The following is a 13,992-nucleotide window of genomic DNA, read 5'->3' as shown; positions in this document are numbered from 1 at the left end:
AATGAATGGAAGCTTACTGTGGAGTTCTAAGCTTTTTGCTTATGCTTTTGAACAAGATGGGAGTGCATACTCAGTATTAGGGCTTATAGAACAACACGAAGACAAACAAGTGAAGTTGAAAAAAAAATGCCGTGACCAGGATTGGAACCTGGGTTATTGCGGCCACAACGCAATATAGTAACCACTATACGATCACGACGAGATTGAATTCAGATAAAGAAGAAAATGACAAATAAATGGAAGCTTCCTTTGGAGTTCTAAGCTTTTTGCTTTTTCTATTAAACAAGGTACGAGTGCAGACTCAGTATTGGGGCTTAAAGAACAACACAAAGACAAACAAATAAAGTTAAAAAAATGCCGTGACCAGGAATCGAACCTGGGTTACTGCGGCCACAACGCAATCTACTAACCACTATACGATCACGGCGAGATTGATTTGAGATAAAGAAAAAATAACAAATAAATGGAAGCTTCCTATGGAGTTCTAAGCTTTTTGCTTATGCTCTTGAACAAGATAGGAGTGCATACACAGTATTGGGGCTTACAGAACAACACGAAGACAAACAAGTAAAGTTAAGAAAAAAAATGCCGTGACCAGGATTCGAACCTGGGTTATTGCGGCCACAACGCAATGTACTAACCACTATACGATCACGGCGAGATTGATTTCATATAAAGAAAAAAATTACAAATAAATGGAAGCTTCCTGTGGAGTTCTAAGCTCTTTGCTTATGCTATTAAACAAGGAACGAGTGCAGACACAGTATTGGGGCTTAAAGAACAACACAAGGACAAACAGTAAATTTGAAAAAAAAATGCCATGACCAGGATTCGAACCTGGGTTATTGCGTCAACAACGCAATGTACTAACCAGTATACGATCAGTTCGAGATTGATTTTGAGATAAAAAAAATAACAAATAAATGGAAGCTTCCTATGGAGTTCTAAGCTTTTTGCTTATGCTCTTGAACAAGATAGGAGTGCATACACAGTATTGGGGCTTACAGAACAACACGAAGACAAACAAGTAAAGTTAAGAAAAAAAATGCCGTGACCAGGATTCGAACCTGGGTTATTGCGGCCACAACGCAATGTACTAACCACTATACGATCACGGCGAGATTGAATTCAGATAAAGAAAAAATGACAAATAAATGGAAGCTTCCCATGGAGTTCTAAGCTTTTTGCTTATGCTCTTAAACAAGGTACGTGTTCATACTCAGTATCGGGGCTTAAAGAACAACAAGAAGACAAACAAGTAAAGTTGAAAAAAAAATGCCGTGACCAGGATTCGGACCTGGGTTATTGCGGCCACAACGCAATGTACTTACCACTATACGATCACGGCGAGATTGAATTCAGATAAAGAAAAAATAACAAATAAATGGAAGCTTCCTGTGGAGTTCTAAGCTTTTCGCTTATGCTCTTGAACAAGATAGGAGTGCAGACTCAGTATTGGGGCTTAAAGAACAACACAAGGACAAACAAGTAAAGTTGAAAATAAATGACATGACCAGAATTCGAACCTGTGTTATTTTGGCCACAACGCAATGTACTAACAAGTATACAATCTCGGCGAGAGTGATTTGAGACAAAGAAAAACTGACAAATAAATGGAAGCTTCCTGTGGAGTTCTAAGCTTTTTGCTTTTGCTATTAAACAAGGTCCGAGTGCAGACTCAGTATTGGGGCTTAAAGAACAACACAAAGACAAACAAATAAAGTTAAAAAAATGCCGTGACCAGGAATCGAACCTTAGTTACTGCTGCCACAACGCAATCTACTAACCACTATACGATCACGCCGAGATTGATTTGAGATAAAGAAAAACTAACAAATAAATGGAAGCTTCCTATGGAGTTCTAAGCTTTTTGCTTATGCTCTTGAACAAGATAGGAGTGCATACGCAGTATTGGGGCTTACAGAACAACACGAAGACAAATAAGTAAAGTTAAGAAAAAAAATGCCGTGACCAGGATTCGAACCTGGGTTATTAATTTTAATTTATTTAATTTAATTTTTAATTTATTTTAATTTAATTTATTGACTTTGCCCACGGAGAAAAAAAAATACACATACATAATACGTTATACATGAGAAACAGAACATGAATACATACAATAACGAAAGGGCAGGGTATCCGCCACAGCTAGGCCAATTACGGCGGACTCAGTATTGCGGCCACAACGCAATGTACTAACCACAATACGATCACGGCGAGATTGAATTCAGATAAAGAAAAAAATGACAAATAAATGGAAGCATCCCATGGAGTTCTAAGCTTTTTGCTTATGCTCTTAAACAAGGTACGAGTTCATACTCAGTATTGTGGCTTACAGAACAACACGAAGACAAACAAGTAAAGTTGAAAAAAAATGAAATGATTAGAATTCGAACCTGGGTTATTGCGGCAACAAAGCAATGTACTAACCAGTAAACAATCACGGGGAGATTGAATTCAGATAAAGAAAAACATGACAAATAAATGGAAGCTTCCTGTGGATTTCTAAGCTTTTTGCTTATGCTCTTAAACAAGGTACGAGTGCAGACTCAGTATTGGGGCTTAAAGAACAACACAAAGCCAAACAAGTAAAGTTGAAAAAAAAAAAATGATTAGGATTCGAACCTGGGTTATTGCGGCCACAACGCAATGTACTAACCACTATACCATCACAGCGAGGATGCTTTGAGACAAAGAAAACCTGATAAATAAATGGAAGCTTCCTGTGGAGTTCTAAGCTTTTTGCTTTTGCTATTAAACAAGGTACGAGTGCAGACTCAGTATTGGGGCTTAAAGAACAACACAAAGACAAACAAATAAAGTTAAAAAATGCCGTGACCAGGAATCGAACCTAGGTTACTGCGACCACAACGCAATCTACTAACCACTATACGATCACGCCGAGATTGATTTGAGATAAAGAAAAAATAACAAATAAATGGAAGCTTCCTATGCAGTTCTAAGCTTTTTGCTTATGCTCTTGAACAAGATAGGAGTGCATACACAGTATTGGGGCTTACAGAACAACACGAAGACAAACAAGTAAAGTTAAGAAAAAAAATGCCGTGACCAGGATTCGAACCTGGGTTATTGCGGCCACAACGCAATGTACTAACCACTATACGATCACGGCCAGATTGAATTCAGATAAAGAAAAAATGACAAATAAATGGAAGCTTCCCATGGAGTTCTAAGCTTTTTGCTTATGCTCTTAAACAAGGTACGAGTTCATACTCAGTATTGGGGCTTACAGAACAACACGAAGACAAACATGTAAAGTTGAAAAAAAATAATAAAATGATTAGGATTCGAACCTGGGTTATTGCGGCAACAACGCAATGTACTAACCAGTATACAATCAAGGGGAGATTGAATTCAGATAAAGAAAAACATGACAAATAAATGGAAGCTTCCTGTGGAGTTCTAAGCTTTTTGCTTTTGCTATTAAACAAGGTACGAGTGCAGACTCAGTATTGGGGCTTAAAGAACAACACAAAGACAAACAAATAAAGTTAAAAAGATGCCGTGACCAGGAATCGAACCTGGGTTACTGCGGCCACAACGCCATCTACTAACCACTATACGATCACGCCGAGATTGATTTGAGATAAAGAAAAAATAACAAATAAATGGAAGCTTCCTAAGCAGTTCTAAGCTTTTTGCTTATGCTCTTGAACAAGATAGGAGTGCATACGCAGTATTGGGGCTTACAGAACAACACGAAGACAAACAAGTAAAGTTAAGAAAAAAAATGCCGTGACCAGGATTCGAACCTGGGTTATTGCGGCCACCACGCAATGTACTGACCACTATACGATCACGGCGAGATTGAATTCAGATAAAGAAAAAATGACAAATAAATGGAAGATTCCCATGGAGTTCTAAGCTTTTTGCTTATGCTCTTAAACAAGGTATGAGTTCATACTCAGTATTGGGGCTTACAGAACAACACGAAGACAAACAAGTAAAGTTAAAAAAAATGCCGTGACCAGGACTCGAACCTGGGTTATTGCGACCACAACGCAATGTACTAACCAGTTTACGATCACTTCGAGATTGATTTGAGATAAAAAAAATGACAAAGAGAGTAGTTCTAAACTTTTTGCTTATGCTCTTGAACAAGGTACGAGTGCATACTCAGTACCGGGTCTTACAGAAAAACACGAAGACAAACAAGTAATGTTAAAAAAAATGCCGTGACCAGGACTCGAACCTGGGTTATTGCGGCCACAACGCAATGTACTAACCACTATACGATCACGGGGAGATTGAATTCTGATAAAGAAAAAATGACCAATAAATGGAAGCTTCCTGTGGAGTTCTAAGCTTTTTGCTTATGATCTTAAACAAGGTACGAATGCATACTCAGTATTTTGGGCTTACAGAACAACACAAAGACAAACAAGTAAAGTTGAAAAAAATGACATGAACAGGATTCGAACCTGGGTTATTGCGGCCACAACGCAATGTACTAACCAGTATACAAACTTGGCGATATTGATTTGAGATAAAGAAAAACTGACAAATGAATGGAAGCTTACTGTGGAGTTCTAAGCTTTTTGCTTATGCTTTTGAACAAGATGGGAGTGCATACTCAGTATTAGGGCTTATAGAACAACACAAAGACAAACAAGTGAAGTTGAAAAAAAAATGCCGTGACCAGGATTGGAACCTGGGTTATTGCGGCCACAACGCAATATAGTAACCACTATACGATCACGACGAGATTGAATTCAGATAAAGAAGAAAATGACAAATAAATGGAAGCTTCCTTTAGAGTTCTAAGCTTTTTGCTTTTTCTATTAAACAAGGTACGAGTGCAGACTCAGTATTGGGGCTTAAAGAACAACACAAAGACAAACAAATAAAGTTAAAAAAATGCCGTGATAAGGAATCGAACCTGGGTTACTGCGGCCACAACGCAATCTACTAACCACTATACGATCACGGCGAGATTGATTTGAGATAAAGAAAAAATAACAAATAAATGGAAGCTTCCTATGGAGTTCTAAGCTTTTTGCTTATGCTCTTGAACAAGATAGGAGTGCATACACAGTATTGGGGCTTACAGAACAACACGAAGACAAACAAGTAAAGTTAAGAAAAAAAATGCCGTGACCAGGATTCGAACCTGGGTTATTGCGGCCACAACGCAATGTACTAACCACTATACGATCACGGCGAGATTGATTTCATATAAAGAAAAAAATGACAAATAAATGGAAGCTTCCTGTATAGGTCTAAGCTTTTTGCTTATGCTATTAAACAAGGAACGAGTGCAGACTCAGTATTGGGGCTTAAAGAACAACACAAGGACAAACAGTAAATTTGAAAAAAAAATGCCATGACCAGGATTCGAACCTGGGTTATTGCGTCAACAACGCAATGTACTAACCAGTATACGATCAGTTCGAGATTGATTTGAGATAAAAAAAAATAACAAATAAATGGAAGCTTCCTATGGAGTTCTAAGCTTTTTGCTTATGCTCTTGAACAAGATAGGAGTGCATACACAGTATTGGGGCTTACAGAACAACACGAAGACAAACAAGTAAAGTTAAGAAAAAAAATGCCGTGACCAGGATTCGAACCTGGGTTATTGCGGCCACAACGCAATGTACTAACCACTATACGATCACGGCGAGATTGAATTCAGATAAAGAAAAAATGACAAATAAATGGAAGCTTTCCATGGAGTTCTAAGCTTTTTGCTTATGCTCTTAAACAAGGTACGTGTTCATACTCAGTATCGGGGCTTACAGAACAACAAGAAGACAAACAAGTAAAGTTGAAAAATGCCGTGACCAGGAATCGAACCTAGGTTACTGCGACCACAACGCAATGTACTAACCACTATACCATCACAGCGAGGATGCTTTGAGACAAAGAAAACTTGATAAATAAATGGAAGCTTCCTGTGGAGTTCTAAGCTTTTTGCTTTTGCTATTAAACAAGGTACGAGTGCAGACTCAGTATTGGGGCTTAAAGAACAACACAAAGACAAACAAATAAAGTTAAAAAATGCCGTGACCAGGAATCGAACCTAGGTTACTGCGACCACAACGCAATCTACTAACCACTATACGATCACGCCGAGATTGATTTGAGATAAAGAAAAAATAACAAATAAATGGAAGCTTCCTATGCAGTTCTAAGCTTTTTGCTTATGCTCTTAAACAAGGTACGTGTTCATACTCAGTATCGGGGCTTACAGAACAACAAGAAGACAAACAAGTAAAGTTGAAAAAAAAATGCCGTGACCAGGATTCGGACCTGGGTTATTGCGGCCACAACGCAATGTACTTACCACTATACGATCACGGCAAGATTGAATTCAGATAAAGAAAAAATAACAAATAAATGGAAGCTTCCTGTGGAGTTCTAAGCTTTTCGCTTATGCTCTTGAACAAGATAGGAGTGCAGACTCAGTATTGGGGCTTAAAGAACAACACAAGGACAAACAAGTAAAGTTGAAAATAAATGACATGACCAGAATTCGAACCTGTGTTATTTTGGCCACAACGCAATGTACTAACAAGTATACAATCTCGGCGAGAGTGATTTAAGACAAAGAAAAACTGACAAATAAATGGAAGCTTCCTGTGGAGTTCTAAGCTTTTTGCTTTTGCTATTAAACAAGGTCCGAGTGCAGACTCAGTATTGGGGCTTAAAGAACAACACAAAGACAAACAAATAAAGTTAAAAAAATGCCGTGACCAGGAATCGAACCTGGGTTACTGCTGCCACAACGCAATCTACTAACCACTATACGATCACGCCGAGATTGATTTGAGATAAAGAAAAACTAACAAATAAATGGAAGCTTCCTATGGAGTTCTAAGCTTTTTGCTTATGCTCTTGAACAAGATAGGAGTGCATACGCAGTATTGGGGCTTACAGAACAACACGAAGACAAATAAGTAAAGTTAAGAAAAAAAATGCCGTGACCAGGATTCGAACCTGGGTTATTAATTTTAATTTATTCAATTTAATTTTTAATTTATTTTAATTTAATTTATTGACTTTGCTCACGGAGAAAAAAAAATACACATACATAATACGTTATACATGAGAAACAGAACATGAATACATACAATAACGAAAGGGCAGGATATCCGCCACAGCTAGGCCAATTACGGCGGACTCAGTATTGCGGACACAACGCAATGTACTAACCACAATACGATCACGGCGAGATTGAATTCAGATAAAGAAAAAAATGACAAATAAATGGAAGCATCCCATGGAGTTCTAAGCTTTTTGCTTATGCTCTTAAACAAGGTACGAGTTCATACTCAGTATTGTGGCTTACAGAACAACACGAAGACAAACAAGTAAAGTTGAAAAAAAATGAAATGATTAGGATTCGAACCTGGGTTATTGCGGCAACAACGCAATGTACTAACCAGTATACAATCACGGGGAGATTGAATTCAGATAAAGAAAAACATGACAAATAAATGGAAGCTTCCTGTGGATTTCTAAGCTTTTTGCTTATGCTCTTAAACAAGGTACGAGTGCAGACTCAGTATTGGGGCTTAAAGAAGAACACAAAGCCAAACAAGTAAAGTTGAAAAAAAAAAAAATGATTAGGATTCGAACCTGGGTTATTGCGGCCACAACGCAATGTACTAACCACTATACCATCACAGCGAGGATGCTTTGAGACAAAGAAAACTTGATAAATAAATGGAAGCTTCCTGTGGAGTTCTAAGCTTTTTGCTTTTGCTATTAAACAAGGTACGAGTGCAGACTCAGTATTGGGGCTTAAAGAACAACACAAAGACAAACAAATAAAGTTAAAAAATGCCGTGACCAGGAATCGAACCTAGGTTACTGCGACCACAACGCAATCTACTAACCACTATACGATCACGCCGAGATTGATTTGAGATAAAGAAAAAATAACAAATAAATGGAAGCTTCCTATGCAGTTCTAAGCTTTTTGCTTATGCTCTTGAACAAGATAGGAGTGCATACACAGTATTGGGGCTTACAGAACAACACGAAGACAAACAAGTAAAGTTAAGAAAAAAAATGCCGTGACCAGGATTCGAACCTGGGTTATTGCGGCCACAACGCAATGTACTAACCACTATACGATCACGGCCAGATTGAATTCAGATAAAGAAAAAATGACAAATAAATGGAAGCTTCCCATGGAGTTCTAAGCTTTTTGCTTATGCTCTTAAACAAGGTACGAGTTCATACTCAGTATTGGGGCTTACAGAACAACACGAAGACAAACATGTAAAGTTGAAAAAAAATAATAAAATGATTAGGATTCGAACCTGGGTTATTGCGGCAACAACGCAATGTACTAACCAGTATACAATCAAGGGGAGATTGAATTCAGATAAAGAAAAACATGACAAATAAATGGAAGCTTCCTGTGGAGTTCTAAGCTTTTTGCTTTTGCTATTAAACAAGGTACGAGTGCAGACTCAGTATTGGGGCTTAAAGAACAACACAAAGACAAACAAATAAAGTTAAAAAGATGCCGTGACCAGGAATCGAACCTGGGTTACTGCGGCCACAACGCAATCTACTAACCACTATACGATCACGCCGAGATTGATTTGAGATAAAGAAAAAATAACAAATAAATGGAAGCTTCCTATGCAGTTCTAAGCTTTTTGCTTATGCTCTTGAACAAGATAGGAGTGCATACACAGTATTGGGGCTTACAGAACAACACGAAGACAAACAAGTAAAGTTAAGAAAACAAATGCCGTGACCAGGATTCGAACCTGGGTTATTGCGGCCACAACGCAATGTACTGACCACTATACGATCACGGCGAGATTGAATTCAGATAAAGAAAAAATGACAAATAAATGTAAGCTTCCCATGGAGTTCTAAGCTTTTTGCTTATGCTCTTAAACAAGGTATGAGTTCATACTCAGTATTAGGGCTTACAGAACAACACGAAGACAAACAAGTAAAGTTGAAAAAAATATGCCGTGACCAGGTTTCGAACCTGGGTTATTGCGACTACAACGCAATGTACTAACCAGTTTACGATCACTTCGAGATTGATTTGAGATAAAAAAAATGACAAAGAGAGGAGTTCTAAACTTTTTGCTTATGCTCTTGAACAAGGTACGAGTGCATACTCAGTACCGGGTCTTACAGAAAAACACGAAGACAAACAAGTAATGTTAAAAAAAATGCCGTGACCAGGACTCGAACCTGGGTTATTGCGGCCACAACGCAATGTACTAACCACTATACGATCACGGGGAGATTGAATTCTGATAAAGAAAAAATGACCAATAAATGGAAGCTTCCTGTGGAGTTCTAAGCTTTTTGCTTATGATCTTAAACAAGGTACGAATGCATACTCAGTATTGGGGCTTACAGAACAACACAAAGACAAACAAGTAAAGTTAAAAAAAATGCCGTGACCAGGACTCGAACCTGGGTTATTGCGGCCACAACGCAATGTACTAACCACTATACAATCACGGGGAGATTGAATTCTGATAAAGAAAAAATGACCAATAAATGGAAGCTTCCTGTGGAGTTCTAAGCTTTTTGCTTATGATCTTAAACAAGGTACGAGTGCAGACTCAGTATTGGGGCTTAAAGAACAACACAAAGACAAACAAATAAAGTTAAAAAAATGCCGTGACCAGGAATCGAACCTGGGTTACTGCTGCCACAACGCAATCTACTAACCACTATACGATCACGCCGAGATTGATTTGAGATAAAGAAAAAATAACAAATAAATGGAAGCTTCCTATGGAGTTCTAAGCTTTTTGCTTATGCTCTTGAACAAGATAGGAGTGCATACGCAGTATTGGGGCTTACAGAACAACACGAAGACAAACAAGTAAAGTTAAGAAAAAAAATGCCGTGACCAGGATTCGAACCTGGGTTATTGCGGCTACAACGCAATGTACTAACCACAATACGATCACGGCGAGATTGAATTCAGATAAAGAAAAAAATGACAAATAAATGGAAGCATCCCATGGAGTTCTAAGCTTTTTGCTTATGCTCTTAAACAAGGTACGAGTTCATACTCATTATTGTGGCTTACAGAACAACACGAAGACAAACAAGTAAAGTTGAAAAAAAATGAAATGATTAGGATTCGAACCTGGGTTATTGCGGCAACAACGCAATGTACTAACCAGTATACAATCACGGGGAGATTGAATTCAGATAAAGAAAAACATGACAAATAAATGGAAGCTTCCTGTGGATTTCTAAGCTTTTTGCTTATGCTCTTAAACAAGGTACGAGTGCAGACTCAGTATTGGGGCTTAAAGAACAACACAAAGCCAAACAAGTAAAGTTGAAAAAAAAATAAAATGATTAGGATTCGAACCTGGGTTATTGCGGCCACAACGCAATGTACTAACCACTATACCATCACGGCGAGCATGATTTGAGACAAAGAAAACCTGATAAATAAATGGAAGCTTCCTGTGGAGTTCTAAGCTTTTTGCTTTTGCTATTAAACAAGGTACGAGTGCAGACTCAGTATTGGGGCTTAAAGAACAACACAAAGACAAACAAATAAAGTTAAAAAATGCCGTGACCAGGAATCGAACCTAGGTTACTGCGACCACAACGCAATCTACTAACCACTATACGATCACGCCGAGATTGATTTGAGATAAAGAAAAAATAACAAATAAATGGAAGCTTCCTATGCAGTTCTAAGCTTTTTGCTTATGCTCTTGAACAAGATAGGAGTGCATACACAGTATTGGGGCTTACAGAACAACACGAAGACAAACAAGTAAAGTTAAGAAAAAAAATGCCGTGACCAGGATTCGAACCTGGGTTATTGCGGCCACAACGCAATGTACTAACCACTATACGATCACGGCGAGATTGAATTCAGATAAAGAAAAAATGACAAATAAATGGAAGCTTCCCATGGAGTTCTAAGCTTTTTGCTTATGCTCTTAAACAAGATACGAGTTCATACGCAGTATTGGGGCTTACAGAACAACACGAAGACAAACAAGTAAAGTTGAAAAAAAAAAATGATTAGGATTCGAACCTGGGTTATTGCGGCAACAACGCAATGTACTAACCAGTATACAATCAAGGGGAGATTGAATTCAGATAAAGAAAAACATGACAAATAAATGGAAGCTTCCTGTGGAGTTCTAAGCTTTTTGCTTTTGCTATTAAACAAGGTACGAGTGCAGACTCAGTATTGGGGCTTAAAGAACAACACACAGACAAACAATAAAAGTTAAAAAGATGCCGTGACCAGGAATCGAACCTGGGTTACTGCTGCCACAACGCAATCTACTAACCACTATACGATCACGCCGAGATTGATTTGAGATAAAGAAAAAATAACAAATAAATGGAAGCTTCCTATGCAGTTCTAAGCTTTTTGCTTATGCTCTTGAACAAGATAGGAGTGCATACACAGTATTGGGGCTTACAGAACAACACGAAGACAAACAAGTAAAGTTAAGAAAAAAAATGCCGTTACCAGGATTCGAACCTGGGTTATTGCGGCCACAACGCAATGTACTGACCACTATACGATCACAGCGAGATTGAATTCAGATAAAGAAAAAATGACAAATAAATGGAAGCTTCCCATGGAGTTCTAAGCTTTTTGCTTATGCTCTTAAACAAGGTATGAGTTCACACTCAGTATTGGGGCTTACAGAACAACACGAAGACAAACAAGTAAAGTTAAAAAAAATGCCGTGACTAGGACTCGAACCTGGGTTATTGCGACCACAACGCAATGTACTAACCAGTTTACGATCACTTCGAGATTGATTTGAGATAAAAAAAATGACAAAGAGAGGAGTTCTAAACTTTTTGCTTATGCTCTTGAACAAGGTACGAGTGCATACTCAGTACCGGGTCTTACAGAAAAACACGAAGACAAACAAGTAATGTTAAAAAAAATGCCGTGACCAGGACTCGAACCTGGGTTATTGCGGCCACAACGCAATGTACTAACCACTATACGATCACGGGGAGATTGAATTCTGATAAAGAAAAAATGACCAATAAATGGAAGCTTCCTGTGGAGTTCTAAGCTTTTTGCTTATGATCTTAAACAAGGTACGAATGCATACTCAGTATTGGGGTTTACAGAACAACACAAAGACAAACAAGTAAAGTTGAAAAAAATGACATGACCAGGATTCGAACCTGGGTTATTGCGGCCACAACGCAATGTACTAACCAGTACACAAACTTGGCGATATTGATTTGAGATAAAGAAAAACTGACAAATGAATGGAAGCTTACTGTGGAGTTCTAAGCTTTTTGCTTATGCTTTTGAACAAGATGGGAGTGCATACTCAGTATTAGGGCTTATAGAACAACACGAAGACAAACAAGTGAAGTTGAAAAAAAAATGCCGTGACCAGGATTCGAACCTGGGTCATTGCGGCCACAACGCAATGTACTAACCACTATACGATCACGGCGAGATTGATTTCATATAAAGAAAAAAATGACAAATAAATGGAAGCTTCCTGTGGAGTTCTAAGCTTTTTGCTTATGCTATTAAACAAGGAACGAGTGCAGACTCAGTATTGGGGCTTACAGAACAACACAAAGAAAAAAAAATAAAGTTAAAAAAATGCCGTGACCAGGAATCGAACCTGGGTTACTGCGGCCACAACGCAATCTACTAACCAGTATACGATCACTTCGAGATTGATTTGAGATTTAAAAAAAATGACAAATAAATGGAAGCTACCTATGGAGTTCTAAGGTTTTTGCTTTTGCTATTAAACAAGGTACGATTGCAGACTCAGTATTGGGGCTTAAAGAACAACAGAAAGACAAACAAGTAAAGTTAAAAAAAAAATGCCATGACCAGGATTCGAACCTGGGTTATTGCGTCAACAACGCAATGTACTAACCAGTATACGATCAGTTCGAGATTGATTTGAGATAAAAAAAATAACAAATAAATGGAAGCTTCCTATGGAGTTCTAAGCTTTTTGCTTATGCTCTTGAACAAGATAGGAGTGCATACACAGTATTAGGGCTTACAGAACAACACGAAGACAAACAAGTAAAGTTAAGAAAAAAAATGCCGTGACCAGGATTCGAACCTGGGTTATTGCGGCCACAACGCAATGTACTAACCACTATACGATCACGGCGAGATTGAATTCAGATAAAGAAAAAATGACAAATAAGTGGAAGCTTCCCATGGAGTTCTAAGCTTTTTGCTTATGCTCTTAAACAAGGTACGTGTTCATACTCAGTATTGGGGCTTACAGAACAACACAAAGAAAAAAAAATAAAGTTAAAAAAATGCCGTGACCAGGAATCGAACCTGGGTTACTGCGGCCACAACGCAATCTACTAACCACTATACGATCAAGCGGAGATTGATTTGAGATAAAGAAAAAATAACAAATAAATGGAAGCTTCCAATGGAGTTCTAAGCTTTTTGCTTATGCTCTTGAACAAGATAGGAGTACATACACAGTATTGGGGCTTACCGAACAACACGAAGACAAACAAGTAAAGTTAAGAAAAAAAATGCCGTGACCAGGATTCGAACCTGGGTTATTGCGGCAACAACGCAATGTACTAACCAGTATACAATCAAGGGGAGATTGAATTCAGATAAAGAAAAACATGACAAATAAATGGAAGCTTCCTGTGGAGTTCTAAGCTTTTTGCTTATGCTCTTAAACAAGGTACGAGTGCAGACTCAGTATTGGGGCTTAAAGAACAACACAAAGACAAACAAGTAAAGTTGAAAAAAAAAATGCCATGACCAGGATTCGAACCTGTGTTATTGCGGCCACAACGCAATGTACTTACCACTATACGATCACGGCGAGGATGATTTGAGACAAAGAAAAAATGACCAATAAATGGAAGCTTCCTAAGCTTTTTGCTTATGATCTTAAACAAGGTACGAGTGCATACTCAGTATTGGGGCTTACAGAACAACACGAAGACAAACAAGTAAAGTTGAAAAAAATGACATGACCAGGATTCGAACCTGGGTTATTGCGGCCA

At 38.1% G+C, this 13,992-nt stretch overlaps 14 non-coding genes across 14 annotated transcripts; all 14 read right to left on the bottom strand.

Annotated features, from left to right (window-relative positions):
* Window positions 1-586: 586 nt before the first annotated feature.
* Window positions 587-658, bottom strand: Trnah-gug. The gene has a single exon. It is a non-coding gene; the product is annotated as a tRNA-His (tRNA).
* A 388-nt stretch (window positions 659-1,046) lies between these two features.
* Trnah-gug lies at window positions 1,047-1,118 on the bottom strand. Its single transcript has one exon. It is a non-coding gene; the product is annotated as a tRNA-His (tRNA).
* Window positions 1,119-1,276: 158 nt separating this feature from the next.
* Window positions 1,277-1,348, bottom strand: Trnah-gug. The gene has a single exon. It is a non-coding gene; the product is annotated as a tRNA-His (tRNA).
* Window positions 1,349-3,061: 1,713 nt separating this feature from the next.
* On the bottom strand, window positions 3,062-3,133 carry Trnah-gug. Its single transcript has one exon. It is a non-coding gene; the product is annotated as a tRNA-His (tRNA).
* Window positions 3,134-3,752: 619 nt separating this feature from the next.
* Window positions 3,753-3,824, bottom strand: Trnah-gug. The gene has a single exon. It is a non-coding gene; the product is annotated as a tRNA-His (tRNA).
* A 1,286-nt stretch (window positions 3,825-5,110) lies between these two features.
* Trnah-gug lies at window positions 5,111-5,182 on the bottom strand. The gene has a single exon. It is a non-coding gene; the product is annotated as a tRNA-His (tRNA).
* Window positions 5,183-5,570: 388 nt separating this feature from the next.
* Window positions 5,571-5,642, bottom strand: Trnah-gug. Its single transcript has one exon. It is a non-coding gene; the product is annotated as a tRNA-His (tRNA).
* Window positions 5,643-5,796: 154 nt separating this feature from the next.
* On the bottom strand, window positions 5,797-5,868 carry Trnah-gug. Its single transcript has one exon. It is a non-coding gene; the product is annotated as a tRNA-His (tRNA).
* A 384-nt stretch (window positions 5,869-6,252) lies between these two features.
* Window positions 6,253-6,324, bottom strand: Trnah-gug. Its single transcript has one exon. It is a non-coding gene; the product is annotated as a tRNA-His (tRNA).
* Window positions 6,325-8,038: 1,714 nt separating this feature from the next.
* Window positions 8,039-8,110, bottom strand: Trnah-gug. The gene has a single exon. It is a non-coding gene; the product is annotated as a tRNA-His (tRNA).
* Window positions 8,111-8,729: 619 nt separating this feature from the next.
* On the bottom strand, window positions 8,730-8,801 carry Trnah-gug. The gene has a single exon. It is a non-coding gene; the product is annotated as a tRNA-His (tRNA).
* A 1,974-nt stretch (window positions 8,802-10,775) lies between these two features.
* Window positions 10,776-10,847, bottom strand: Trnah-gug. Its single transcript has one exon. It is a non-coding gene; the product is annotated as a tRNA-His (tRNA).
* Window positions 10,848-12,359: 1,512 nt separating this feature from the next.
* On the bottom strand, window positions 12,360-12,431 carry Trnah-gug. The gene has a single exon. It is a non-coding gene; the product is annotated as a tRNA-His (tRNA).
* A 615-nt stretch (window positions 12,432-13,046) lies between these two features.
* Window positions 13,047-13,118, bottom strand: Trnah-gug. The gene has a single exon. It is a non-coding gene; the product is annotated as a tRNA-His (tRNA).
* Window positions 13,119-13,992: the final 874 nt, after the last annotated feature.

The sequence above is a fragment of the Nematostella vectensis genome, chromosome 5 (genome assembly GCF_932526225.1).
Source record: "Nematostella vectensis chromosome 5, jaNemVect1.1, whole genome shotgun sequence".
In the NCBI taxonomy this organism is placed as follows: domain Eukaryota; kingdom Metazoa; phylum Cnidaria; class Anthozoa; order Actiniaria; family Edwardsiidae; genus Nematostella; species Nematostella vectensis.
Note: the sequence above shows the minus strand (reverse complement) of the source record. Positions and strands in the feature narration are given on the sequence as shown.